Source organism: Amblyomma mixtum, chromosome 9 (genome assembly GCF_055824585.1).
Source record: "Amblyomma mixtum isolate Tamu chromosome 9, ASM5582458v1, whole genome shotgun sequence".
Taxonomy (NCBI): domain Eukaryota; kingdom Metazoa; phylum Arthropoda; class Arachnida; order Ixodida; family Ixodidae; genus Amblyomma; species Amblyomma mixtum.
This window is the reverse complement of record NC_143020.1, coordinates 50,041,227-50,067,036: the sequence shown is the minus strand read 5'-3', so window position 1 is coordinate 50,067,036 and position 25,810 is coordinate 50,041,227. Positions and strand designations below refer to the sequence as shown.

The 25,810-nt window shown below is 44.4% G+C and overlaps 1 pseudogene; it reads right to left on the bottom strand.

Annotated features, from left to right (window-relative positions):
* Positions 1–12,566: 12,566 nt before the first annotated feature.
* On the bottom strand, positions 12,567–19,310 carry LOC149328944 (uncharacterized; annotated as a pseudogene).
* Positions 19,311–25,810: the final 6,500 nt, after the last annotated feature.

Here is a 25,810-nt window from a genome sequence, read left to right as displayed (position 1 = left end):
TCGGCTGCAGCAAGAGCTCAGCAATGACGCCTATCCCATTTGCTTTTACAACAAATAACAAGTATTATGTTTCTGTTCTTTTTATTCATTTCTTTTAGACAAGCGTAAACTTAATTTTCTACCTAATATATCTACGTAAACTACTATTAGAACACTGAATTCAAGCTTCTTAACCTGCCTTTTACCCGCCGCGGTGGCTCAGTGGTTACGGCGCTCGGCGCTGACCCGAAAGACGAGGGTTCGATCCTGGCCGCCGCGGCCGAATTTCGATGGAGGCGAAATTCTAGAGGCCCGTGTGCTGTGCGATGTCAGTGCACGTTAAAGAACCCCAGGTGGTCGAAATTTCCGGAGCCGGCGTCCCTCATAGCTTCAATTGCTTTGGGACGTTACACGCCAATAACCAATAACCTTAACCTACCTGTTTTGCGAAAGCAACACTACTGAAGCCCAGCTCGGCTTGCCGCGTATGCGTGTGGCGGTGCGGCTACCAAACGACCTTGAGTCGCCGTTGCCCAGCAACTGCTTGAGCGGCGCTCCAGTCCGAGTTACTACCCGAGCTTACCGGGGTATGCTCAGTCATGTTCGAAGCAGCGTCGCACCAGTTGCGCTAGAGGTTGCTAGGAGAGGGCGACATGAGTCACACAATCCCTACCGGTGGCTGTGATGGAAACAGCCACATGCCAATGCAGTGGCGCATCTCTTAACCGCTTCACCACTGTGTCACAAGGCGTATGAGGGTTCCCAGAGATCTATGAATGTAAAGTATACTCCGTTTTATACGCCATGTGCAACGCTGTGATAGCTGTGGAAGTAGTCCGCAAAAAAAAAATGGCTGAGGCTTAGCTAAGGTTAAGCCTAGTCAGATGCGAAGCATATTGATGGCTAGGCTTGGTAATACATGGCTTTCCTTGGTTGAATACTTGGTCATTTTAATACAACCACTAGCAGTGTAGCAAGGATTGCCGTGGCAGCTATATACGGGATCATCGGTGAATTCAATGCAGAGTGTACAACCGCTGCCCCAGCACCATCTACAACAGTATTCTTGGCACCCATGGAAAGTACATTGGAAACACCCTTAGTTATTCCACCACCGCTACCATTCCCTATAGACTGTATTGATGTAACCCCAGCAGCAGCAGCAGCAGCTGCAGTACCTGCGGTTGTAGCAATATTTCCCCTCGACGTACGAGGAGGTGGCTCTACAGTAGTTGCAAACCTACGCGGCTTAGATATAAATGAATACGGTTGTAAGTGCCCAGAGAGCGAGGCAAGCTCAGCTTTATACCCCTGCTGTAGCGTCACGTGGTCAGCTGCAGCGCCTCTGATGTGGAGCCTCCACCGCCGCGGCCGACCGCGCGAGCCGGCAGCCCATCTCTCCTCTGCTGTGACGTCATGTTGTCACGTAGTCAGCCGCCGCGCCTCTGATGTGGAGCCTCCACCGCCGCGGCCGACCGCGCGAGCCGGCAGCCCATCTCTCCTCTGTTGTGACGTCATGTTGTCACGAGGTGTCACGTGGTCACGCTAAAGGTAAATGGTATCTCCACCGCCGCGCTCGACGGCCTGTAGTGTAGCTCTAGTAACATGCTTCGCATAAAAATAAAGAGATGTGTACCACTCCGTGCTGTTCTGTGGCCGTGTGCTCCAACGCATTGGTCGGCAGAGTCGACAGGCAGCTGGGGGTGCGTGGGTTAAAATCCCGCATGTTGAAACTTTTTTTTCGCGCATTTTTTTTTCATCTCAAGTTCCATTTCACGTGATTTGAATGTGAAATCTCGTTTTGTTTAGAATCGCTTGAATATTATGCCGTGTTATGAAATGAACTGCACGCATCTCTTCATTTGATGCATGCCGCGTTATTGTGAGCTTTCCGGAATTCGTTGTCAATGACCTCGCACCGGCTTTTGTTCAGCAGTGGCGATTCTCTTCCCGATTCTGCAGCTTTTTAACTAAACTTTTTAGATGCAAGCGATAGATCTGTGTGAAAAGATGACGTTTACACCTCGGGTTTAATCAATTAGCAGAGTGCTGAGTGCTCCGGCGTGGCCCGATTAACAAAGGGCCGTCTGCAACTTTCGATTTCGCCGTTGTCGAGGAACCCATTCTTTTGTGGACCTCTGTTAAAGTACCTGGCATGTTATGAATAGTTCCGTGCAACCGGTTAGCTGCGGATTCAGTCTTCGCCAAAAGAGTCTGGGACCGACTTTGGCGCTGTTCTGTAGAGTAGCCGAAAGGACTTGGGGAGAGCAATTGTTTTTTACCGATGTCTGTTAATTTAGAAAGCTGGGTTATAATACAGGAGCACAGAGAACATATTGTGGACTTCTTAATCGCCTATTTTCTTACTGTATATATGTAACATTCTTGGCAATATCTACGATTGTTTTGTTTTTGTTGAAATATTTTTCATTCTTAAGCAAAGGGCGTTTTCCTTTGTCTTTGAGAAGAGAGCTGTATAACTGGGTTGTTATGTACGGAAAAGGAGCGGTGTATTTAAACTTATTGGTCAAATTATTTTTACACACACCACCTTGATATGGCCTCTTTTTCCGTGTTAACTGTTAAATTTAGCACATGATGTTGATTCGCACAGTGGCAGAAAATAGTACTGCCTAAGGAGTTACAGATCTGTTGTCGTGCACAAATGTATATGAAGACAATACAGACACAAGTCATATTGTCTCAATATCTCTGCTCTCTAGAAGAGAAGCTGCTCAGGCAGGATTTTCACGCAACCAGACAAAAAGAATTCCGAGCTGTGGGAGCATCAAGGAAGAATAAAGAAAAAATTGTTCAACGCTATGAAGAAATACTTCGAAAGGGCAAACAACAAATGAGACAGGGCATTAAAGAATGTTGACCCCGCCGAGTATGCGCGAAATGGTTTATTCTGGAAACATCCAGTTTCATGGATCACAGTGCATACAAATTAAAGGACACTTGCAGTACAGGTACACCAACACATAATCAGTCAAGTGCTCCAAAAAGAAATGTTCAGGCCATTGAACCACAATATTTCATAAAAACGAAAACCTGACCAATGTCTGGACAGGGTTCAAAAAGCAGAGCATTTTCTGTAAACGAAATAAAATTCCTGGGACGTTCATGTACTAACAAAGACATGACGTGAAACAAATTCACAGTGAACCAACCAAGAGCCAGCTTGAAATAATCCCCACCCCCAAAAATGAATGCCAGAACATACAGTACTGGCTACGTCAACACTGGCACTTCAGCATTGCCTAACATGTAAAAATGACCATAGATTGACTGTAATGCAAGACAACACCAAACCAGGGGCGCTATGCGTGCAACCGGTTAGCGGCAGATCCAGTCTTCGCCAAATGAGTCTGGGACCAACTTTGGCACTGTGCTGTAGAGTAGCCCAAAGGACTTGGCGAGAACAATTATTTTTTGCTGATCGCAAAGTTCAGAAGCAAGATGTCTGTTAATTTAGAATGCTGGTTCATCATGCAGGAGCGCAGAAAACATGTTCTAGACTTCCTAATCGCCTATTTTCTGACTGTATATGTGTCACATTCTTGTGCATATCTGCAATTCTTCTGTTTTTGTTAAGATATCTTTCGTTCTTAAGCAAAGCGCGTTTCCCTTTGTAATTGAAGAGAGCTCTATAACTTGGCTATTATATGCGGAAAATGAGCAGTATATTTAAACTGATTGGTAAAATTATTTTTACACACACCACCTTGATATGACCTGTTTTCCCGTGTTGAAAACTTTTGAACATAGTGTTGATTCACACAGTGACAGAAAATAGTACTGCCTCAAGAGTCAGTTAGGCTCGATTTTTCTGCTCTCCTAGAAGAGCAGAAGCTGCTCAGGCACGATTTTCATGCAGCCAGGTAAAAAGAGTTCCAAGCTGTTGGAGCGTCAAATGAGAATGCAGAAAAAGTTGTACAACGCTAGGAAAAAATATTTCGAAAGAGCAAACAATAAATGAGACATGACAATAAAGGATGCTGACCCCGCAGTGTTTGCGAGAAATAGTTTATTCGGGAAACAGCCAGTGGCATGGATCACAGTGCATAAAAATCAAAGGACACGTGCAGTGGATGTACACCAACACACAATCAGTCAAGTGCTCGAAAATAGAAAAAAAAATGTGGAGCCATCGAACAACCCTATTTGATAAAACGAAAACCTGACCAATGTACCAACAAAGACACGACTCGAAACAAATTCACACTCAACTGAGTAAGAGCCAGCTTGAAATCATTCACACCTCCGAAAAATTAAGGACAAAACATACAGTACTGGCTACCTCAATACTGGCACTGCATAACATGTCAAAACGACCAGAGATTGACAAAATTCAAGACAGCACCACACCAGGAATCCCTTTTCAGGACATGAAGATCAGACACCCATACACACCATTCCCAACCCTCACACACAAAATGAGGACAATGCCTAGGGGTTTGTGAATGTTCCAACTTTTTGGACAGCATAATTGAATAAATTTCTGTTCAGTTAGTCGAACGAATCAAGCACTATATGTTCAAAATTATTATAAATGAATCCAATTTGCTCTCAAATATTCAGATACTTTTCGAATAATTGACACAATGCTTGATTAAGCTCCACTGCATTTTTCTGCAATTAATCTTCCAAAAATGGCACACAGTGACGACGTGTACCAGTATACGTATTCTAATTGGAAAAAGTACTATTTGCACTCCCTTACAAATTCTACTTCTATACAGACACTATTAACACGACCACCTCACCACCTACACTACAAGTTACTGCCCGATACAATTTGATGCAATGAATTGCAATGATGCTGTGATTTGATGGAAATGTTACAATTTTTGATGGACATGTTACAATTTCCTCGGTAGACTGATCAACACACACACCCACATGCACATATATTTCAAATTTCCACCCACATACGCACAAAGGTGATCACAGCAAGCCGATGAGTCCTCTCTCTTTCCTCGGTAGCATATGTATTACACCTCCCTCCCCTTCCTGACACGCATCCCCTCCCACACCACTTTCCTTCCCCACCCCCGGGGCCTTCCTCCTCGGAGCGAAGGCCCTATTTAATCCCTGCCGATGATGAACGCTTTGCCCAGACGAAGACAAGTCCCCTTGTCGAAACGTTGGCTCTAGCAACCTGAGGTTTTCCCCTCCCTTGTTCATTTTGTGAACATCAATTCGAAGTCAGACAAGTTCCTCGATTCCCCTCAAATCTTATTCACTGGAATCAGTGCTTGACTCATCAGAGGAGGAGTTGCACGAGTCAGGAATGCTGAAGACAACCGATTCAATTTCAGCGTCAACAATCATATTGCGTTGCCATGCTTCAGCCTCAACTTGCTCCACATGAACACAACAGTTTTGCCAGTTTTCCTGGCTTACAGACGCCAGTGCTTCTGGCAGGAGCTTTTCCACTTAAGCCAAAGTGAAACATTTATTGCGACTATGAATATTGCATCAGAATGCAATCTGCCAAGTGACACAAATTCTACAGTTTCAAAACCCATTAAAATGCATGCATGAAATAGCTGGAAAACTCCATGCACTTCTTACATGCGCAAACATGAGGTAAAACAAAAAAGTATCTACACTGTGTGTAAAACTGCTCATTTACTGATAAACGGAAGCGGTTTTTGAGGTTTAATGTCCCAAAGTAACTCAAGCGATGAGGCATGCCATGGTGAAGGGCTGCCAATAACTTCGACCATATGGGGTTCCTTAACATCCACTGACACTGCACAGTACACGGACCACTATTACTAATAAATGGGAGAACATTCCATTAACCATGACATGCATGAAAGCAAAAACGAAGCATTCTTACAACCATTGTGTTCAACGCATAATGTGCCTTCCTTGTGAAATAGTTGGCCTCCACCATGTCAGTGCTGTGCTTCGGAGGGGCCTTCACGCCAATGTTGGTCCCGTCGACGCATCCCACGACGTCTGTGATGCCACCGTGCAGAAGGAAACACTCCTTAACGTACGCACGCTCGGCCGCAGTCGTGGGGAAAGCGAGCCACCGCTTCTACACAGCCGCGTCGATAAGCGCGTCGGAGACGTCCCTCGCACAGCGGCTCATAGTGCTTTGGTGGCGTCCAATAAAGCGGTCGGCGCCGACGCCCCCCTGGAAGCTCCCGGTCGCGAAGAACCGGAGGGCGCAAAGGACTTGCTCTTCGACCGAAAGCGAATGAGGCCCGGTACGCACTCTCCGCAGTCGTAAGTCGTCGCCTAAGTCTTTACACAACCATCGTACCGATGTTTTGGAGAGGCGGAAACGTCGGTGGAATTCGTCGTTGGCCATGGCAGTAAACGGGTCCAGCCGGCCGTACTGACATTTGCCGTCAGAGGAAGCGATGACCCAGGCTGCTCCTGCTGCTGCCGCCATGACAGTCCCGAGATGAATTCGGCGCACTTTACCGTTCACGAGTTTAGCTCCGAGTTCACCTGTCAATCAAAACCATTGGTCATGCGCCCAGCGTGCCGTACATAAATTATAGGCGTACGCGCTATGGGTGGGCCACTCCCAACATCCCTGCCGGCTACAGGTATGCTGGGCGGCTGTGCTGATCGCTGACAGACATCGACGATGTTGACCATCGAAATATACCCAGTGAACACCAACCCATCTACTGTACAGCTATAAGCTGTCTTGCCAAGATAAGCAAGCCATCTTATAGACATCTCAACTGGCCTCTGAGACAGTTGTGAACTGTCTACAAGATGTCTTGACAAGAGGTGCAAGACATTTTCAGACGTCTTGATATATCTTGTAGCTATCTTGTAGCTCGGCTAATGCACCCACTTTTTTAAGCTATAAGAAGTCTTGCAAGACATCTTGTAGTAGTCAAGAAGACAAATCTTAGTTACTTTCAAAGGTCTTTTTTACTGAACATCAGCCAGTATATTACACGTATATAAGACATCTTGCCCAAGAGAAACAAGTTGTCTTATAGACATCTAAACTGCCCCACCCCCTGACAGTCGCTAGACATTTACAAGATGTCTTGGCAAGATATGAAAGACATTTCTAAATGTATCAATACATCTTGTAGCTATATTATGGTTCAGCTAACGCAGCCACTTTAAGGTACACAGTGCCTTGCAAGACATCTGGTACAAATCTCAAAGAAGGATTATATGTCTAAAATAGGCTCTGGAATCTCCTACAGGCATTCAAAATTATTGATTTGCTTGCTGCTATTTTCAGCAGAATTGTATGAAATGCTTGTGTACTTGTAGACATCTTATTAAACACCAATATCAGACATCAAAATAAAAAAATCCCATCAAATGTGCCTACAATTAGCTGTACTGCCCTCACACATCCACAGTGGCCTTTTAAGTGTGGAATTCTTTACAACCTTAAAGCTGATAAAATAAGTTGGGAGTGCAGCAGTGTTTGGTGGCTGCTGTGTTATGGTGGAAACCGAAATGATGTATCATTTTCGATCAATTATTCTGTCAGGAATTGTCGCCTAGCTGGCAAGAACTGTAGTTCTTTTTTATTACAAAGCATGCCACACTGCAAAATGAACAGCCATCAACTAGCTGCTCTTTATCAGGTTTGGCAATGACAATACACGATGTTAGGAAACAAAATGCGTAAACTACAGATCATTTAATTTTTCTCAACAACGTACATTGCAAAGTTAAAATGCTTGACTTGCAGAACTAAAAATTGCACACATGTATTAAAAGCAAATGAAGCCACTATAGCAACAGCAAGAAAATAACAAAATAATAATGCTTTTCTGCCCAAGCTTAATATTGTCCCTCTATAATGAAGATGAAAAAATACAAAAAATGCTCAACTCAAGAGTACGAAATGACTAGAAGTAAATGGGAATGGTGCACCACTGTCAGTCAGTCTCACAGGTATTAAAGCCACCAACTCGTTGGTGAGAACTGTATCAGCTTTCTTTTTGTTACAAAGCACAGCACATTGCAGTGAAAAGTCATCAGTTAGGTGCTGTTTGGGAGGTTGGGAATTAATTATACATGAAGCTAGAAAACAAAATGAAATGCGTAAATTACAGATCATTTAAATTTTTTCAACAACATACACTGGAAATTTAAAATGCTAGACTTAAGAGAGGATGAGGGTCTTAAAAACTTGTTCTTTATTTGTTGACATAACTTTTTGAAACTTGACACACAGGTGATTCATAGAACGTTGATTTCAAATATGCACTTAGATTTCAAATATTTCACTTGGAAGAAAATTTATTGCAATATAACATTCAAATTAGGCCATTTTTTAAGGGCCTTTATAGTAATTTATCAATTAAAAAACGCTTTTTTTAAGAATATACAAGCATTTCCAAAGGTATGCCACACATCCTAAAGCTTTCTTTTTTTCTTTAAACATGATATATTAGCAATTAGGCCAATTGTGGGCTAATTACTGCCACATCAATTTCTATGTCCAACTCTGTTATTTATGACCAACAAAATGAGTTTATAGACATTTTGCCAGCTTTAGGATGTGCTTTGGACCTTTGCAAATGTCTGATTATTGTTAAAAAATCTTTCTTTAACTGTTAAATTACTATAAAGGCCTGTAAGAAATGACCTAATTAGGATGTTTTATTTTGCCATACATTTCCTTCCAGCTGAGACATTTGAAATTTATATGCATATTCAAAATCAGCATTCAATGATATACCCAGGTGCTACGTTTGAGAAAGATATGTTAACAAATAAAATAAAAGCTTTTTAAGACCCTCATCCACGCAAAGTTAAAATGCTCGACTTAAAGGACTAAAACTCCAGAAATGCATTAAAACAAAGAATACAAAAGGGAAAGTAAGCACTCCACATGACAATGACAAAATAATAATCCTGTTCTGCCAAAGTATAAAACTGTAAAACACAAACAATAGCAAAATCAACAACGCGAAAGCACTAATAATAAACGGGGATAGGTATGCACAGGGGTATTGAACTGGGTGAGTTGGAGTGGTGACACAAACAATTTGCACACAGTCCGTACAAAATAAAACAAAGCATCCAACTCGCAATAGAAAAAATATAGCATACAGACAACAGAATGCAGAAATTGAAATACAGACTGCAATTCACTAAGGGAGCATCCTGAGGCAATCCAAAACCAAGAACCCAAGAAATTCAAATGCAAAATACAATTCAGTGAGCTAAAAAATGCAACAAATTCGCACAGAACAATTCAATGCCTGAGGAGAGGACTGCCTGAGGGTACTCATAAGTATGAAAATATGAAAAGGTGAAGGTTCACGGGCTCTTCTGTGGCCTTTCCTCGTCCTGTTGAGTTGTCTTCTCGTTTCTGCAAAAAAAGAGTTATTTTCTGCAGTTAGTACAAACCATATGATATGAAGGAATTTTTTCGGAGCCCAAGAGCCATCGAAAAATTTATTGGAAAGGCATTTTCTTAACCAGTGTATTCTATCAGCTATACAAGTCAAAGTCAGCCCATTAAAAACAGACACACACAAGCTTTCTAGGAGGAGGGACAACAACAGACTTTCGAGGATTAACTCACCAGGCGGAAGCCACACATTTCTGCATAACCTAAAATGAACAAGGCATGAAAGCCAGATTATTACAACCAGTGCTAGGGTCAAAAAGGCAAGATGCCTAAGATTTAATTATTCATTTTCCTTTCCTACTTGCAAGTGCTGCTTTACAAACTCGCACACGCACACACACAGGAAAAAGGCTCAGCTCCGGTCGAAATGTTCAGAATAAATCTGAGAAATGCTTGCCTTTTTTTACTATCTCCCACAAAAGCAAACACAACCCATTATTTGAATGTGCGTGTTTTATAAGTAAGATTTTGTTGAGCCAGAGAGGCGAGGACAATCTTGTTAACTGTTAGGTATTAGTTATTCATGTTATTAGTTAACATGATTTGCCTGTTTTTTGACATCCGCCAACACTGGTATTACTCTGCCGCAATAAGATTCTCTTTACCCCAAAAGCCATATATCTAAAAATTAGTGATCACCTTTGCTGAAACGCCTGGTGTCCCTCCCTGTCAGCCCTTAATTTCAATTTTAAAATTACTATTTCCTGTAAGCCCCTCAATTGCAAGAGATTAGAAATGCCAAAGGAGGACTGCATTCCACTTGTCCCCATACCTTTTAGCAGCATTCTGCAGCCGTGCGGGACAGTTTTTCAGCCAACCCTTCGTGGCCTGCTGAATTTGTTCTAGGGTGGCATTCGAAAGCCCTTTTATCAGTCGGACAGCCTCTGTTGATTAAAATAGAAAAAAACATTACAATCAATACAGAGGGCTGACAGCCTAATTTTGTTCAGAGTATCTTCAGCATTTGCCACAGAGATAGCTGATGATGTTCCAGCATTTCATATGCTTGCCAGAGAAACAACATAATTACGTAAAGTGCAAGTGCAAAATAAAAACATTTCTTTGAGTTTTATGACCAAGAACAAAAATATTCTGTGTTCCGTAATCTCTGACAATTGTGCAAAGAAGCAACGTTCACTTTGAAGAATTATGTGTGCTGCCGACAACCCTGATTTGCCATTTCAACCCTTCTATCACTATGTTATTCTACGTTATTTTTTGGTCAACCTTCTGCAGTTCTAATTAACCGTGCTGAAGAACTGAAACTCCCTTTGCAACACAAGGAAGAGCTGCAGCTCTGAAAAAGGACGCTTGCCCTTTTTGCCATAGAGGCTGTATTTTTGCCCCAGAGAGTCGTGCAGCATTCTTGGGAGGATGCGAGCGGTTTCAGATTGGGGCGTGCTCCCCCCGATGCCAGCCAGCTGTTGAGCCTGTGGTAAAATGATGCCACATGAACTATCTGACTCGCCTAACCACAAAACTGCTTTCCAGCATTGAAACAAGATTGTGCGTAACACATCTTCATATATTAGGTACTTCAATGAAACCTTTCTTACATAAAGGCGTCAAGAGCACGAGGCGTGGACAAAGCAAAAACACGAAAGCTGTAGTGCAAGCTGGCCATTCTGGCATCAATTGCAACTAGTACATAGTGCAATAAAATTTAAAAAAGGCTAGTTTGATCTTCACTAACTCTACAAACTACCTCTTGTGTAGAGGCATCAGCGCAATCTAACCAATGCCCTTCAGGAAATAGACCTGCAGGTAAAGCTGAACATGACTCATTCACAAGCTAAATCTCTGGCTGTGGCCTTCTTGCTGTGTCAAGTTACATCAGTGCAGCATCTGGAATAAGTAAGAACCAGAGCTAGGCCATTAATTCTATAACGTGGTTTAGCAGCTGGGTTGCATGTATTTGCTTGTACACGAGTAGATTTGAACCTAGAATTTAATTTCGCAACTTCCAAATAACCTTGCCACTTGTGCTTGGAACTGCCTGCTTTCTTGCAACTTTTTTTCCACTTCTTGAAGTTCCTCATCAGTTTTCAGAGGTCATGAGACGCATTCATCGGCAATGCTTTCTGAATTTTCTTTTTCTGACAAAAGCTTTATGATTGTTGCCAGCTGTTTTTTTTTACGAAGCAAATTTCTCTCAGCAGGAGAACAGAGTTTTCTGAAAACAGGAAAAAAACAGTGAGCATGAACCAGGCAATTAAGGTACCACAACTCTCCACACAATAGCAAATAAAGAAAAAAAGGCCTTGCAATTCTGCCTGTTGCTGAATGAGCTCTTTTGTATCATTGTTGCTGCCCATCGGTGTGTGAACGCAGCCAGAAAAGACCCACTGTTTTACGTAAATTGCAATGTACTGTACATTTTTTAAGTATTCCTGAAGAACCAGTCAAGAAACAAAATGACAAAAATTTTTGGCATCATCACTAGCCGGCTGCAAAGGTGGCAGAAGGCAAGGATAAATGCTTAGATATCTGAATACTTCCCACCTGTTCAGAGAGTCACTTAGAGACAATTGCCTGATAAAAGTATAGACAACTTAAAAAGTAGTTATTCATAGATCCTTCAATGTAATTATTCCCCAAGATGAAGTAATACAAAAAAATTAAAATATTTTGTCTCGTCCTTATTAAGCCCGAAGGCAGTTATCCAGGAATAGTCAAATGAAATGCAAATATGCACAGTCCATCTCATGACAAAACCTCTCTAACAAAAAGATCTTGGCATTGCAAGCATGTCACATGCTGCACATCACCGCCAGACAGATTAAAGGCCCGTGTACACAGTGTGCACTAGCTCATTGACCTGGGATTTGAGTACCCGACACACATCATTTTCAAGTTACACAGAGTTGCAGTGTACTATCCCAGTGCAGATGGCCAGATAGCATCACCGCGCGTTGTCTGGCATGTGTGAAAATGGTAACAGCTGTGCCACAGGAGAAGGAAGATAGAACAGATGCTCACAGCTACCCTGCTGGGCACCTTTGGCGTGCTTCGAGCAGGACAGAATGCAAAAATCCAGAGAAAAAGACAGCAGCTGGTGTGGGATGCAGCAAGGGGGAGAAAAGACAAAAAGAAAACCGAACCAAGGCCATTTTCGAGCACTATAATGTGAGCTTGTTTCTCCTCAGCTCACTTCATGCATAGCGCAATAAATGGTCTGTTTGCAACTGTCTTCTTTACGAAAGGCTACATTATTTACTGTTTTCATGCAGCACAACTGAAAAAATACAATGAAGTTTTGGTTACCAACGGTCGCTGAAAATGCCTCCTGCTGATTCACTGGAGGACGCTGCTCAGGCACTGCATTGAAAGACAAAAAACTGTTACTTGGAAGATATGCACACCACTATAACTTTGTCACTTTTCTAGCTTGTGCAGAACTGCCAAGCCTGCAGGAATGGTACTTGACAAGGTAATATATGTGCAGACACAACCCCTATGTTGTTTGAACATAGATTAATAGCTTATAGGTGCAAAATGTAGAGCTTACCCCATGCAGCTACATCATTAATTAGAGAGCTACACGATAACTGCACCAAGTATTCTGGAAATTTTTTACCACCATAAAACACCTAGCAGAGCTTGCATTATTTTTGTGATAGCTATCCACAGCAACAAGATATTTAAGGAGCTTGAATGAACATACAATCAGCCAGTCCCAGCAAAAATTCTAGCACATGGGGCCAAACTGTGATAAATCCACTTACCATTACGAGAGCAAGACGGAATGTCAGGACGACTCTTTTCCTGAGTGACAGCTGCACTGCAATCGCTGATTGAGACTTTAGAAATAAAATGCATTAGAGCCTTGTTACACAAATGCAATGTTTTCATAGCCATTCAGTTTTTTCAATGTGGTTGCATTTCAGTTTAGGCCAAACTGGCATTAAGGTGAAGAATGTACTAAAATCCTCAACCTTTGTAACATCAATAACAGCCTTACCTGAAAAATTTTTTTACATTTTTTTTAAATCAAACAAAATCCTCTTATTAGATATGCATACAGAAAACAACCTGAGCCTCAGTGGGATCATGCTTTCTATGAGTGCAATGTATATAGTTCCAAATTCTGCCTTAGGTTCGCCCCTAAAAGAAGCAAAATTCCCTTACATTTGGCGACTGAAGGATGATGGAGGCACATTTTTTAACCCTTCTTCATCATCATGTCCATCAAACTCATCAGATGACAAACACACCATTTGCCTCTTTCGTTTTCCACGGCCTTTTTCTAGGAAACCGTCATGGAAGGGATTGAAAGCAATGAACCGAAAACATTATTAAGGATCATAAAATGGTGCTTTGCGCTACATGAGTATGGTTTAATGATTACACTGCAGCGTAGCCATTTGGAAATTGCTAGCTTCTGCAAACTAAACTTTGCTTCACATATTCACTTTCAGCCATCAAGAGCTCAGAAGCATGTTAAGAAAATGCATTCAACAGAACACATAGAAAAATGCCACTAAAAGCAAAAATACTGTTCTTGGTGCATGCACACACAATAAATTTAATTGATCAAAGAGAAAAATAGAAAAAGAAGACTTTTAGCTCATTTCACATTTTCAAATGAACTTTTGTATGCCACAAGAAGTAAACATTTCAACTTGTAATTGTTGTTTAATAAACGCTACAGGTAACAGCAGGCCAGATGAGAAATATATATATACCTTGATCGGTTGACGTAGCAATATCATCAGTATCTTCTGCCTTCCTCAGTTTCATCCTTGCTTTTTCATAGGTTTCTAAGAAAATAAAAACAAAGATTGTATCATGAGAGCCAGGAAGCTAGTTGAGTGATCCAACAAATTATTTCAAAACTGAAGCTTTTCTTTTGCGACCAGCAAGTTGCCAGCATACCATTATAAGATGGCACGCCTACTGAAAATGTTGTAGTCTAAGAAAGCTGGTGACGCAGAATAGAAAGCTCAGGCAGGGTGTGGGCAACAGCACAGCAGACAATTCTTTATAACACTCATTTGCAATGCTTGCTTTTTTTCTGTCTAAAAGAAAGGGTTCACCTTAAGTTAAGGACAACGGAGTGAGCAATGGAAAGAAAAATGACAGGTTTAACGTTAAGAGGTCGGAAGCAGGCAGAGTGGGTAAGGGGACAAAACGTGGGTTAATGACATCCTAGTCGAAATCAAGGGGAAGAAGTGGGCTTGGGCAGGACATCTAATGCGAAGGCAACATAGTGGAGTTGATTCCAAGGGAAAGCAAGCGTAGCAGGGGGCGGCAGAAAGTTAGGTGAGTGGATGAGAATGAGAAATTTGCAGGAATACAATGGCAGCAGCTGGCGAAGGACAGGGTCAACTGTGGAGACGTGGGATAGGCCTTTGCCCTGCAGTGGCCGTAGTCAGGCTGATGATGATGACGATGACTGAAGAACAATGTCATAATGGCATTGCCTCAACATTTACCACTGCATGTTTTGTTCCTTTGGTCCGTGCCTTTGATGCATTGTTCAGTTCATTACACATCCTCACAGATTACATTCCTTAACATACTAAATCCCTGCTCTCAGATGTCAAGAACATATACTGCCAGTTGTCCAATGGAAGACCATGAAAGAGTGTGGAAGTATGTACGAATAAGAAAGAAAAACTTGCGTGGAAAAAATATGTGCAACCAACCACAATAGCGGAAAGGAGGTGTAGGAAGTGTTGATGTACCTTACCTTCAATGCTCAAGACGATGATGTCATGCTTCGTGTATGTCGAGTCGGGCACTTCCCTGTGTTTCACGGCTTTCATTGTCCTGGAAGCCTTGAAGTTTGCTGGCCAAAAGCACTGGTCATCTTCAAGCCAATGTGATGGCACCACGTCAACGCTGTTGTCTTCACAAAATCGCACAACAGCAAACATTCTCTGCAAAAGGGAAAGCTTTAAAACAACAAAAATGTCACAGCTCACACTGTACATATGCTGTTGAAAGTAAGTGGAAGGCGATATTAGCAAACAAAATTAAAGTCAATGCACTAATTGCATGCACCCTTGAATAGATATATGCACACTAGTTGTAACCGGGTGATTACATAAAACACCAATAAATTTTGACTGTTATTGTTTCTATTCAAAGAAATAAAATTTTTTCCATGGAGTTCACTTCCAGTTACTTTTGACGGCACTTGTACGCAACAAATGGAAACTTCTGAAATAAAACTAAGCGGAATGAAGTAGTGGAAAAACCAAATATTCACTGCATGACCCCAAATATGGTAGCAATACACACTTGCACTGGACACTAGACAAGGGCCACACCTTGTCTGATGATGGTTGGGATGCAATGAAAATATTCAAGTCACTGGACCTGCAGGGTACACTGTAGAAGTCACCCAATGCTGTGAACTGCCTCCCAACAAGAACTTTTGATCCGGCTTGATCATAGCAAAAATCAGACACAAGCACAATGCTGGAGTCACTAAGGAGGCAGCAGTTATCCCCAGCAGTGGACTTCAAGTTGAACTGCGGAAAAACAGCAGCTTTAAACTGTGGCCCATTACATGAGCGTGGCAGCTGTCCTCCAGTGTGCATCTGCGTATATGTCACTGGATGCTCCAATGTTTTCTGAATGGCATACAGCTCTCCGCTAGCACTGAGCTCATGTATTCGGTTGTGCAGCTGCTCAAGGGGCCGTGTTGAGCTTCTGACGAGACGTTTGAGCTGAAACATAAAGCTTTCAGCTGCAAACGCACTAAAGCTATCAAGTGCCCCATGGTTTGCTACATCATCTGCTAGATGATGTAGCAGATGATGATGATGATGATGCCTTATTCATGGGGTTTCTTCGCTACAGCCTCCCTGTACTTGGAAATATTCGAAAAACAAACATACGAAGTCTGCAAAGCGCTCAAGCTCAAGCTCTCCGGACTTGCCTAGGATTGCGGAAATGTGCCTCTACGGCCGCATCTGTACTCATCGCCCAGGAGCATCCAATCCCTACCTACTTAACAGTTGATGCACTGAGGGCACATTTCCGGCACATTTCCCGGGTTCCCTCTCACCATCTTGCCAGTCTTCCTATTACCAGGCCGCGCACATCGTTTACAGACATCATTGACGCACATCCCGCCATTCTGCCGTCCCAGTTTACACCCGCCTCTAGACCGTCCTCGCCACTTTGGAGGCTGCACAATCCCCGTCTGCTTCTTTCGATACCTGGCATCAGGAAGAAGATAGACTAATCGCCGACAGAACTACAACAAGTCACCCTTGAATATTTACATGAGCACCATGCAGACCGGGTGCATGTTTACACCGACGGCTCAGTAAACCATATCACTTCTTCTGGCTCCGTCGTCATACCCGCAAGCACTACAGAAATTAGAGTTAGGACAGGTCACCGCACTTCTTCGACGGATGCAGAACTCACCGCTATCCGTGTCGCCATTGAATACATCAATCAGGAGCGCCCTCAGCGGTGGTCTATTTTTACCGATTCGAAAGCTGCCCTCCAAGGCTTACAAGCTGCTCTTCGCCGTGGAGCCCATGAACAACTGGTCGCAGAAATTCGACAACTACATCACTCTGCCATCAACAAAGGACATGACATTATCTACCAATGGCTACCGGGGCATAGAGGCATAGCAGGCAATCACCGCGCGGATGAGGTCGCGCGAACTGCTCACGACGACGGCGATTTTGTGTCGCTCCCCATTTCGAGATCGGACGCAGCGAGCAGGCTTCGCGCACTTGCGCGGGACATCACGCTAGCCGCGTGGAATTCCGGCCAATTTTGCAATTCCCGTTTAAAATCCTTGGACCCAGATCTGAAGCTCCGGCTACCATCAGGCCTACCACGACGAGAAGAAACTTTGCTGTGTCGCCTCTGGCTAGGTGTAGCTTTCACCAACCACTACTCATTCTTAATCGGTATGGCTGATAGTCCTGCATGTTCCATCTGCGGGCATGATGAGACCATAACCCACATTCTTTGTGACTGCCCTGCCTACACCACCGAAAGGCAGTCTCTCAGCCGTGCGCTGGAGCGCCTAGATCCGCGCCCTTTCACGGAAATGAAGATTCTCGGCCACTGGCCGCGGCGGTAGTCGCCTAGAAGGCCTGCAAGTCACTGCTCCGCTTCTTGAGAACTTCTGGCCTGCACGATAGGCTGTGACTTTAAAGAACAGTGACGTTTTAGAGCGACTTCAATTTTTTTTACTCTCCTTTCTCTTTCTTTTTTTATCCCCTCACTCCTTTCCCCCCCGTGTAGGGTAGCAAACCGATTATTCTTTCGGTTAACCTCCCTGCCTTTCCTCTTCTACATCATCCTCCTCCTCCTGCTAGATGAACAAGATTATGCACATTGTACGAAACCTTGGCAAGACCATACAATGATTTGAAGGTGCGCACAAAAAAGATAAGGAGCTCCTTAGCATAACCATTGTATGCGCTGCACATGCTTGTGCTTGCAAGAATTCTGATTGCAACATGCAACACAAGAAAATGCTCGTATCTCTCTCGGTCCAGGATGCCTTTCAGCACTGCAGGACCCAGGTACAGGAGAAAAGAACGAAGTTCAGTTGCCTTCCAGGAGGCTAGGTCTTTCAATGGCCGCGGCAAACGTGCAAACTCAGTGCAGCAGAAATTCTTAAGGTCAACTAAGCGCTGCGAAATCTCATGTTCACTTGCACATGGCAGGCGGTACGATTTACTGCCCTTCATCCAGAGAACCAGCAACTTTTTGGTGACTCCAATACAAACTAAATGCATGTAATCTAGTGGAAACTGGGACACCAGTCCTATGGGCAGTGACCTAAGCGGAGTGTCACTCACGTGATGCTCTTCCTGAGTCTTTTGCATAAAACTTTCATCAGTTCGCAGAAGTGCATCTGTTTCTGGAAAATCTACTGAACCGTCTACAAACTCTCCTTCCTGTATGCATTTGCAACAACCAAAATAGCCTGTGTGAGATTTGACACCCAACAAGAAAGCCTTTGCAGGGGCATCGCAAATAAATCCTCTCACATGCACAGTGAACAGCTTCCCAGCAAAGGTCAGTCCACCTGACAAAACAGTTTGAAGTTGAGCAATGAAATCTGCAAGATAGTCGTCAACTGAACCCGGCTTTGAGTTCCCATGGTAACAGCGAATTAGGGAAACGCTACTACCAGGTATATCAGGCGTTCTTCCAAGGACTGGCCAAAACTGGCTGTGTGAGCTCTTTGTAAGTGGCAGCCCATCAATATAAAATAAAATGCCAATTTGAGACGGTACTGATGACACGTCGACATGTGACAGCACAGCACGTAGACATTCTACAATGCCAAAGTGACAGTAAGATCCTGGTGGCACGCTTCTGACGTTCACTGTACGAGGTGTAGACAGTAATGCCCTTGCGTCGCTTGGTAAGCCGGAATAGCATGGATGCTGCCTCATTTCTTTCAACAACGAAGAAAGCGTGGCGTGAGTTACCTTATGGGTGCTAGCCCACTGCCTCAAGAAATGCCTCATACGGCATTCTGAATCATTAGCCTCATGGTATTCTGCATGCTCTGCAGAGGAGCTCTCATTAACACATACCTCCTCACACTGAAGCTCGGCTTCGTCTGAGGAGATGGTAGTTTCGCTTCCTAGAGCATCAATTAGCTCATCAGACCGCCTACTGGACTCACTGTCTGAAATGGAAGCAGCGCGCACTGTTCCATTTACATCACGGTCATTACCAGCTTGAGCATTTACACCGGCTTTTTGCGTGCTGTCAGCGCTCCCGGCATCTACCATGCCGCGCGCGTAAGGACGAATATCGCGTACAACGGAGTGCTTGTCAAGTGTTACCTGTTCAGATGAAATGATCACCCCTTCATCTAAAAGATCCACTTGAAGAGCGCTTCCACCTGCTAAGTTCGCGTTGCGTTCATTTACACTTTCAATTGCACAAACGGACATGATAGCGCCACTATCGTTGGAACTGCGCTCTCCAGCAATTAGACCGGAAACCTCATCGTTCAGTCGGCGCAATTTCTGCCATCGCGATAACTCATCAAACGTTTTCTTGCGTCGTTGCATGCTGAACAATTAGCTTCGGACCAACTGAAAATTATGATTCATACCTTGATGGTGATGAAGCAAAAGCAAGACCTCCGAAACCTCTCACGCTGCAGCACCTCGCCCGCTGGGTACTACCCGTACTACCGCGCTTCTAGAGCTGGCGTGACTTTTCGCGCCAAATCGGACCGCAGTAAAAAACATAAATTTCAATTCGGCTTTAATAAAATATTTAATAAAAAATACACATGTGTATGTATTGTTTCCATTAAATAGTACATTTTAAATTTACCAGCTACGCTTTAACGCATAACATTATTAAAGAGTGCAGTCCTAATCCTGCTCAGTCTTGGCGTCGCACTCCCTCCTCAGTTTTTTTTTTATGCGAAGCATACTACTTTAGCTACCACTTCAGCCCTTCACCGTGGTTATGCGCCTCCAAATCACGTGATACATGACGTCACACCACGTGACACGATGACGTCACGACAGTAGAGAAACGGGGGCCCACCTGGCGCCATTGCTGTGGTTGTGCGCCTCCAAATCACGTGATACATGACGTCACACCACGTGACACGATGACGTCACGACAGTGGAGAAACGGGGGCCCACCTCGCGCCGTCGCTGTGGTTGTGCGCCTCCAAATCACGTCATACATGACGTCACACCACGTGACACGATGACGTCACGACAGTGGAGAAACGGGGCCCACCTCGCGCCGTCGCTGTGGTTGTGCGCCTCCAAATCACGTGATACATGAGGTCACACCACGTGACACGATGACGTCACGACAGTGGAGAAACGGGGGCCCACCTCGCGCCGTCGCTGTGGTTGTGCGCCTCCAAATCACGTGATACATGAGGTCACACCACGTGACACGATGACGTCACGACAGTGGAGAAACGGGGGCCCACCTCGCGCCGTCGCTGTGGTTGTGCGCCTCCAAATTACGCGACACGATGATGCTTCGCATTCTCCAGGCTTAACCAAGTTAAGCCTCAGCCATTTTTTTTTCCTGCATGCTTTCGGCCCGGTCTCGCCACCTCTCATATACGCTCCCTCCTTTCCGCCTCTCTATTTGCCCTGCCGGTCTTGGGCATCGCATGCGCGCGCTTCATCGAACGCCGGCCGGGACAGTGCTACGCAGTCGTGCAGTCGTTTCGGCTCCCTCCGGCTTTCTGTCTTGCAGTGGAGCCAACGGGAAAGCGCGCCTTTGGCAGTAGAATATTCACGCGGCACTGCCGTGCATTGCGAACTGGGGTTTTTCATTTAGTTATCTGTAAGTGACGCGACTCTGGTTACCTCCTGTTTAAGTGTAAACGTATAGTGCAATGGTGCTGCATATATCCATGAAACGTCTTGTGAGGAAGTCCAGTAGACTTCTGAAGCAGGACGTCTAGACGACAACTTGCTTAAGCCGTCTTGCAGCCATCTTGTGTAGCCGAGCATGTGAAAATCCTTCATAACACAGCTTCCAGATGTCTTGGCTGAGATGTCTTCTAGCCAAGCATAAAACGTCGTCTTGGAGATGTCTTTGGTAGCTCAAGATATATATGACCAATATAGACATTTCAAGACGTCTACAAGATATTCGGTGCTCAGTGGGTAGCAGGCAGAACGGACGTCATCGCTGATTAATCTAAGCACCTCTGCGAAGGACACGCAACGTGACGACAGCCGCCGATTTTCTCGCTCGCATACCAAGATTGCACAACACTATAGCCTGTTTCAACCACGTAAGACACAGCACAACGTTGACGGCGCGTCACACCTGCTTGCAAGGCGTCAAACACGGAGTACCACGACGAAACGGTGCTTGGAGCACGTGCTACTCCAACAACATCGCATCACAGGTGCTTGGCTTGGCCGTCCTTTCATCAGTGATAAAGCTCAGCATCAATGTGTCAAACACATCCGAGAAAGGCAAACGGTCGCTGCTCTAGACCCAGTGCAATAAAGAGTGTAATTTCCAGCACGCAAGCACTGCGTACTTCACAACCGTAACACCTTTCTCTGTTATAAGTCCGATTCCATTATTACAAACAGGATCCCTCGTCTTCCCGAACGATATTATTGCGATGTCACTGCGGTATACATACAACGGCGATCGACGTTAGTGACAAAACCAGTCCGCAAAACCTTGACGTGCGCGACGTAAACAAATACTACGCAGATACTCGCGCCACCACCTTCACAGCTTTTAGTCAGCGTCTGGTGACATAGGATGAGTTGTGTCGCAGGGTAGCGCGCTCTTCGCATCCGCAGCGCACTAAAGAGGCGTCACACACAACAGGCATACGTAATGAATCATTGAATAGAGCCAAACAGGAATTTTTTTCTCACACCGCATCACAGCCGCTCGCACGGCCAATTTCTACCGCTGAGATTCGCCAAGAGCGTACTAAAAGCAATGGTTGGCCAGAGCGGGGTGCGGCAGCGGCCGTAGCAGCGGACAACTCCACCTGAGGTCACTGCAGAGAGCAGCAGTGACGCGGGGGTGCAGTGCAGTTCAGTTTTTTGCTTTTGTGTATTATGCAAGCCGGAAGATGCATGACTGTTATATTTTGATATACGATCCAATAAAATATATTATCGCAATGGCCGAAAAATAAGACAGATTCAGCGTGTAGCAGTTGCCCAGTCTTTCCAGTCGAAGGCAGCGCTACCCGCGGCGTGTCAGCGCGGGAGCTCTCTCGTTTTCGGCACGGTGGGCTGCCGCTCTAGTTCGTATGCAAGCCACGCTGCAATGGCCTCACTATCGCCACTAGCGGCAGAAAGTGTCAAATCTTTCTTAATTTCCTAAAGCTATGCTTTTCAACAACGCTTCATTGGATTCAGATTTTAAACTACATTTGGAAATGAACAAAATGTTCATAATATTATCCGTTGCCTTTTAACGTATTCGGGAGAAGAGAAAGGGTTGATACAAGAGTGCACCTAGTGCGCACTGTTCGTCTTCGGAAATGGAGAGACAGATAGAGCCTGAGAGAGAAGACACGCCTTGACGCGCCCGAAAAGGCGTGTCAAACAGCTAGCGGTGAGTGTGCAGATAGATAGCAGAGAAGTCACGATTTCGCGATTGCTGATATGGCGCTGATAACTTCAGGTAGCACTGCGGCCTGGTATTGCGCAGTGTATTGTGTTTGAAGTGTGAAACAGGCGCGCAGGGTTCGCTTGTATCGCCTTTACGTGGCTTTATCTCTACGTTTTATTGTCCGCTGCCTGAGCACGTTCCGCGCTATCCTCGTTCACTGACTCCCGTCATGGCAAACTCGGATGAAACTCGGGCGAGAGCCAAACTCGGGCCTTCCGGCATATCGCCCTAGGTTACAAAGCACGACATATTACGCCAATACATGTTCATACACATACACACCATTTATTGCAGCGCAGTGAAGCACCATAACATTGCTTTTTCATAACGTGCAATTTCTGAAGGCAAATTGACATTTCTATAGATTTTGTATTAGTCTATCAGCAGTATCCATGCTAAACGCGCGTTATTGAGTCATACGCATCACAAAGCCTTCACTAGGTGCCCTTCTAACACGCTTGAACCAAAGACTCTGGCCGATTGGTCTTTTTAGCCTATAGGAGAGCCGAATTATGGAATCGACACGCAGAACCACCTTGTTTTTGTAAGTCTCGGTTCAGTGAAGAGCGCGCCTTGGGGCGGGGGAGTTAATGCTCTGCAGGACCGGCCGCCTGAATGGTTGCCGGTTCTTGACACATGTCAGTGTATCCCGCAATTCTGATGTGCAGATGATGCAATGAGGCAAATGATGCAATTCCTAGTTCCTGACACACTTAATTCAAATGAATGGTGGTGAGGGAATGCCGGCTGTAAAAGAAATGTTTTTACGAGAAATTTTTTCAGTCCTAAGGAGGATGACAGTTTTTTCTCTAAACTATTGTTTGTGTACATGCTTGTACATCCTCACTGTGTCTCCTCATAAATAGAAAATTTTCCTCCCTATTTCTATTATCTGTTAGTGAACATCTTATTTTGTACTTATGTCTGTCGCTTAGAACACTTTAGTAGCGTTGTGTTCTAGATGTCTGATCATGATTTCATTTATTGTTCTTCTTGCCTGTCAAATTGTGTCATGTTAAATTTGATTTAATTGGTAAAAAAACCTTACATGTTTCGTCTCTTTCGCTTACCAAATTTCAGTGTTTATCCAAATTCACCCTGTGCTTTATTATGTCTGAAGTCTGTATGCTCCCTGCTGCCTTGTAATGGGCCCCGGGCCTAGTCAAGCTCTTCTGAAGTAGATTTTTGCCTAGGGGCCTTTTTCTCTTTTCGAGAAATAAACAATATGTGTATGTGTATGTGTATGTATGTATAGATGGGGTGCAGATAAAGCCATGAGGATGGGCGTATGGACGGCGTGATAGTAAGGAGGAGGAGTAGGTAGAAGAGGAAAGGCAGGGAGATTAACCTCAATAATAATCGGTTTCCTACCCTACACGAGGGGAAGGGGGTGAGGGCATAAAAAATGAAAGAGAAAGGGGAGTAACAGAAACTTGAAGTCACTCTAAAAAGTCAGCGTTCGGAGAAGTCACAACCTATCGTTCAGGCCAAAAGTCCACAAGAAGGTTAGCAATGCCTTGGAGGCTTTCACCGCCGACGATCGCCGCGGCCAGTGGCCGAGAATCTTCATTTCAGTCAGTGGGCGTGGATCTAGGCGGTCCAGCGCACGGCTGAGGGATTGCCTTTCGGTGCTGTAGGCAGGGCAGTCACAAAGAATGTAGGTTATAGTTTCATCATACCCGCAGATGGCACATGCAGGGCTATCAGCCATACCAATTAAGAAAGAGTAACACTTGGTGAAAGCTACACCAAGCCACAGGTGACACAAATTTCTTCACGTCGTAGTAGGCCTGATGGAAGCCGGAACTTCAGATCTGGGTCCAAGGATTTTACACGTGAATTGCAGAATTGGCCGGAATTCCACGCGGCAAGCGTGATGTCCCGCGTAAGTGCGCGAAGCCTGCCCGCTGCGACTGATCTCAAAAGGGGGATCGACACAAAATCGCCATCGTGGTGAGCAGTTCGTGCGGGAATAGTAAGAGTGTACGTAAAGAATCTGGTAGCCCACCTGGATTGATTTCAATGCAGTATAGAAAAAGAAAGAACCTTCGTGGCCTATACGGCCTGCGTTGGAACCTAAATGGCGGTTAATTTGTAATAATAAATTACTGCCGTACTCCGAAGTACCGCTATTAGAGGAACCTCCTCCCCAATTTTCTTTTCGTTTTGACCCTCCCGGGATATCAGATTTATTTTAAACTTATGGGATATTTTCCGCCTGAGGCTGGGCTACGGGTGGCGCCAGGATTTCAACAGAACGAGCTCCTTACGTTATCGCGTAAAATAGATCCAATGGGCTCTCATCAAAAATAAGAGATGGTTTTTATCTAACGGCCCAAAGGGCTTGATTACGCCAAATCCTGGGCTATAGCATGCAGCTGTAATTATGTTGGACTAAATGGATGTGGCGCAAATACAAGGCGCTCTTTTGATTCAACAAGTGCGCACAAGAGTGCACTTTGATCTAAGACGCCCTTTCAGCACAAGAGTCACATATTTTCTACTTCGTTTTGTTTCTTAGCGCGCCGCAGTAGACGGTTGCTGTAGAAAGGTCTTTCGGCAGGTTTCATGTCGTCCGGTTGCTGACATTTACGAAGACGTATAAATGATGCTGGGGTCTTTGGCTACATCTGTCTACAAGTGTTGAAAGCAAGAGGCTGTGCAATGGACTTACTCGCAACAGATGGCAGCACCATCCCTGCATCTGGCGGTATAAAACAAAGATTTCTTGCAACACTTGCAGCTTTAGAGTTTCTTGTTGCTTATCCAGTAATATGGATAAAAATGGGGCTCCAGCTTCGATAACAAAATAAGACACTTTATTGCATTTTTTTTTTGCTCGGCAGCTATCCTGCAACTTAATAAAAAACCGCTGAGCACCAAACCAAAGCCTGTGATCATGTCGCTGCTACTTACACGTTTTGCTGGTGGGAAATTATTACGTAGAGAATAATTTTGTCCTCTATCCTAAAGGCTCTCTGCTTTCTAGTGGATAAAATTATCATATAAGCCAATGCAGACGCAGCTGATTTTAGGAACAGAACAAGAGTGCTTCGCCTGATTATTCAAGTAGCAATACCGCGAAGAGGTATATAAGTTTCGAGGTAGCGCTGGCATGCGCAACACTTTTCAGGGCAGGCTGGTAAATTTCTATCTCATTGGGCATGGCGTACTACATATTTACAATCGCAACCCGCACGATTTACAAGGGCCACAAAAACATTAATATATACCTAGTCCACTGCAAGGAAATACGGATGTCGCCCCTATGTTGAAGGCCGTTGCAAAGTTTGCAAACACGTGTAGACGACGTGTTCTGCAACGAGTGTCAGATGATATTTGCAACACAGATCAATGACAATT